This window comes from Antedon mediterranea, chromosome 2 (genome assembly GCF_964355755.1).
Source record: "Antedon mediterranea chromosome 2, ecAntMedi1.1, whole genome shotgun sequence".
Classification (NCBI taxonomy): domain Eukaryota; kingdom Metazoa; phylum Echinodermata; class Crinoidea; order Comatulida; family Antedonidae; genus Antedon; species Antedon mediterranea.
This window is the reverse complement of record NC_092671.1, coordinates 31,632,304-31,637,303: the sequence shown is the minus strand read 5'-3', so window position 1 is coordinate 31,637,303 and position 5,000 is coordinate 31,632,304. Positions and strand designations below refer to the sequence as shown.

At 40.5% G+C, this 5,000-nt stretch overlaps 1 pseudogene; it reads right to left on the bottom strand.

Annotated features, from left to right (window-relative positions):
* LOC140042473 (large subunit ribosomal RNA) overlaps positions 1-5,000 on the bottom strand; it is an 8,905-nt pseudogene that overhangs the window by 3,057 nt on the left and 848 nt on the right.

The window sequence follows — 5,000 nt, the reverse complement described above, 5'->3', positions numbered from 1 at the left end:
ATTTCCTATTAACAATGCCTAATGATAATGAACATGTAAAAGTAATACTATAGTATGTCTATATTTCAATTACTAACTAATTACTATTGATTGATAGTACTACTGCTGTACTGTACATGTGTTAGTGATTGATTGTTAAAGTTACAAATTCATAGCATGGTAAACACAATTTAAAATTTACTAGTTCTTGAACAGTAAAATAAACTTACCTATATAGATGGTAGGTATAGGTATTGGTCCAAATCTGTTTAAAATGTTTTAGCCATTTTGGGTTGCCGCTATACTATATTATTATGTACCTAAAAAATATTAATAGTAATAGTATAACATTATAATAAGAATTAATTAAAATTAACTTATTATATTGACTATGGTTGCATACACACTAATTTGAATATGCAGTGATGAGCAAAAACAAATGTTAAAATTCATTATTTATAATAATTGTAATTATTACATACAGGGTAGGCATATATGCCTTATGTCATTGCATAGGGTATATATAACCAGGTATCCTCATAATAAACATTATTTGTAATAAATACTGTAAATATATTAAAAATAAAAATTAATAATAGCCTCTAGGCCTAATTAGGTAGCCTACTAATACCTAGCCTATTGCTCTAGGCTAGGCTAAATAAGCTGGAAAGCTGCTTCTCTTAGGCTGCTAGTGCAAGAGAGCACAGGTCTAGCTAGTATATTAAAATAAAAATAGGGCCTAGCCTAGCCTAGCCCAGCCAGTGGTAGTGATTGGTTGTTAATATTGAAAATTAATAGCATGGTAAACACAATTTAAAATTGACTAGTTCTTGAACAGTAAAATAAACTTACCTATAATATAGATGGTATGTATAGGTATTGGTCCAAATCTGTTTAAAATGATTTTTCCACTTCGGGTTGCCGCTATGTACCTAAAAAATAGTAAAACATTACTATAAGAATTACTTAAAATTAGCTTATTAAATTTAATATGGTTGCATACATACTAATTTGAATATGCAGTGATAAGCAAAAACGAATGTTAAAATTCATTATTTATAATAATTGTAATTATTACATACAGGGTAGGCATATATGCCTTATGTCATTGCATAGGGTATATATAACCAGGTATTCTCATAATAAACATTATTTAAATAAAATACTGTAAATATATTAAAACTAAAATTAATAATAATTAAATAATAATATATAGGCGTAGAGCCTAGACCTAATTAGGTAGTCTACTTATACCTAGCCTATTGCTCTAGGCTAGGCTAAATAAGCTGGAAAGCTGCTTCTCTGTAGGCTGCTAGTGTTAGAGAGCACAGGTCTAGCTAGTATATTAAAATAAAAATAGGGCCTATAATATAGGCCTAGCCTACCCAGCCACTGGTAGTGATTGATTGTTAATATTGAAAATTAATAGCATGGTAAACACAATTTAAAATTTACTAGTTCTTGAGCAGTAAAATAAACTTACCTACTGTATATAGATGGTAGGCTGCTAGGTATTGGTCCAAATCTGTTTAAAATGTTTTTGCCACTTCGGGTTGCCGCTATGTACCTACAAAATAGTAAAACATTATTATAAGAATTACTTAAAATTAGCTTATTAAATTTAATATGGTTGCATACATACTAATTTGAATATGCAGTGATGAGCAAAAACGAATGTTAAAATTCATTATTTATAATAATTGTAATTATTACATACAGGGTAGGCATATATGCCTTATGTCATTGCATAGGGTATATATAACCAGGTATCCTCATAATAAACATTATTTAAATAAATACTGTAAATATATTAAATTAAAATTAATAATAATTAAATAATAATATATAGGCGTAGAGCCTAGACCTAATTAGGTAGTCTACTTATACCTAGCCTAATTGCTCTAGGCTAGGCTAAATAAGCTGGAAAGCTGCTTCTCTGTAGGCTGCTGCTAGTGATAGAGAGCACAGGTCTAGCTAGTATATTAACATAAAAATAGGGCCTATCATATAGGCCTAGCCTACCCAGCCAGAGGTAGTGATTGATTGTTAATATTGAAAATTAATAGCATGGTAAACACAATTTAATATTTGCTACTTCTTGAACAGCAAAATAATCTTACCTATATAGATGGTAGGTATGGTCCAAATCTGCTTAGCCACTTCAGGTTACTGCTCTATATATGTAGGCTACCTACAATAGTATAACATTAATAATTATTATAACAATTTTATAAAATTAACTTAACTTATTAAATTTAATATGATTGCATACTAATTTGAATATGCAGTGATGAGCAAAACCGAATGTTAATATGATGCTTGTCATTATTTATATTGTAATTATTACATACAGGGTAGGCCTATAATATTCCCTATGTCATTGCATACATGGTATATATAATCCTCATAATATTAAATTTACAGTTTTTGTAATGAATACTGTAAATTTATTAAAACTAAAATTAATTATACTGATTAAATAATATTAAAAATATATAGGCCTAGGCCTAGGCGTAGATCCTGGGCCTAATTTTAATTAGGTAGCCTACTAATACCTATTAGGCTAGTAGTAGGCTAGCCTACTCAAGGCCAGGCTAACTAAGCCGGAAAGCTGCTTCTCTGTAGTAGGCTGCTAGAGAGCACAGGTCTAGCTAGGGCCTATAGGCCTAGTATTAAAATAAAAATAGGGCCTATAATATTGGTATATGCCTACCCTACCCAGCCAGGCCTAAATAATTAATATAATGTAACATTTCCAAACTCATTTGGGTCAGCTGTCACATGAAAGGCAGTGTTGCAACTAGAGTAGACACAAGCCTAAGCCTAAAAATGACACAATTTGAAACGGCCATAGCTCAAAAATTCAACCATCACCTCTCGACCATTACTATGTTATAACATTCACAGATAACTAAATTATCATGCAGTACCAAAGAATTAGAGTGAAAATTACATTTTTTAAAGATACGGACAAACAAACATGTACCAAATTTGGAAATGTCACTCACGTGCGTAAATTGGTATATGCTTGTATTTTATGGTCCACCCTTCCATTAATTTTCAGCGTTACATTCCTTGTAAAAAACAAAACGACAACGTGCTTGTTTCATCCAGGGACTCTTTAATGAATATTCATATTTTTAGCGACCCTTTATTTTTTTATCTCATTCTCATTGGCTGTTTAAAACATGTCTTTAAATGACGTTTGACTCCACTCTGCACACGTGGATTTGTAAGTAATTGTTTATGTATTGTTACTCCAGCGATACGACTTGTAACGTTGAGGGCGCATGACTTAATTCGTATGTTTGAAACAGCTGTGCTCCCGCCGTTTACCCGCGCTTCGTTGAATTTCTTCACTTTGACATTCAGAGCACTGGGCAGAAATCACATTGCGTCAATGCCATGGTTGCGGACGTCGCAATGCTTTGTTTTAATTAGACAGTCGGATTCCCCGTGTCCGTACCAGTTCTAAGTTGGCTGTTTGGCGCCGGCCGAAGCGACCCCGAAAGACCGCCAAGCCAGGAAGGTCCACGGAATGGGCCCGGCACTAGTCCGGGCTCGCCCTGCTTGCGCAGGCCTCGCCCAGTCACGGCACGCGCCCGGTCCCGCTTCACTCCCCGGCCCGACCGACCCAGCCCTTAGAGCCAATCCTTTTCCCGAAGTTACGGATCTAATTTGCCGACTTCCCTTACCTACATTGTTCTATCGGCCAGAGGCTATTCACCTTGGAGACCGGCTGCGGTTATGGGTACGAGCCGAGGGGAAAATCAGTCGGTGTCCCTCGGATTTTCAAGGGCCAGCGGAAGCGCACCGGACACCGCAAGAGCCGCGGTGCTTTACGGGCCCGCAGCCCCTATCTCCGGGCGAACCGATTCCAGGGCGCCCGACCCTTACAAAGAAAAGACAACTCTTCCCGGGGCTCCCGCCAGCGTCTCCGAGTTCGTTTGCTTTGCAGCACTGGCTGCGCGAGGCAGCGACTTCCGCCTTCGGGTTCGGGAATATTGACCCGATTCCCTTTCGCATAAGGGGCGCGACCCACGAGAGGCCTACGCCACCGCTCGGAACGGAACTACCCTATAGCTTAGGATCGACTGACCCATGTGCAACGGCTGTTCACATGGAACCCTTCTCCACACTCGGCCCTCAAGGCTCTCACTTGAATATTTGCTACTACCACCAAGATCTGCACCCACGGCGGCTCCACGCGGGCTCGCGCCCTACGCTTCAACGCTCACCGCAGCGACCCTCCTACTCGTCGGGGCTTACCTCCCGGGCGGGGGTTACCTCCTCTGCCCCGACGGCCGGGTATAGGCGGCACGCTCAGCGCCATCCATTTTCAGGGCTAGTTGATTCGGCAGGTGAGTTGTTACACACTCCTTAGCGGATTCCGACTTCCATGGCCACCGTCCTGCTGTCTGTATCAACCAACACCTTTTCTGGGATCTGATGAGCGTCCCAATCGGGCGCCGTAACCCGGCGTTCGGTTCATCCCGCAGCGCCAGTTCTGCTTACCAAAAGTGGCCCACTGGGCACTCGCATTCGTCGCCCGGCTCCAATCGAGCGAGTCGGACTTCTTACCAATTTAAAGTTTGAGAATAGGTTGAGGTCGTTTCGGCCCCAAGGCCTCTAATCATTCGCTTTACCAGATAAAACTGCGTTCGAGCGCCAGCTATCCTGAGGGAAACTTCGGAGGGAACCAGCTACTAGATGGTTCGATTAGTCTTTCGCCCCTATACCCAAGTTTGACGATCGATTTGCACGTCAGAATCGCTGCGGACTTCCACCAGAGTTTCCTCTGGCTTCGTCCTGCTCAGGCATAGTTCACCATCTTTCGGGTCCTAACGCACACGCTCCTCCTCCGCCTCGCCGACAGAGCGATCGAGACGGGGCAGTGGTGCGCCCGCCGCCGAGCGACGGGATCCCACCTCGGCCAGACGGACTGGCCTTCACTTTCATTGCGCCTTCGGGCTTCAAAGTCCCTACGACTCGCGGGCGTGTTAGACTCCTTGGTCCGTGTT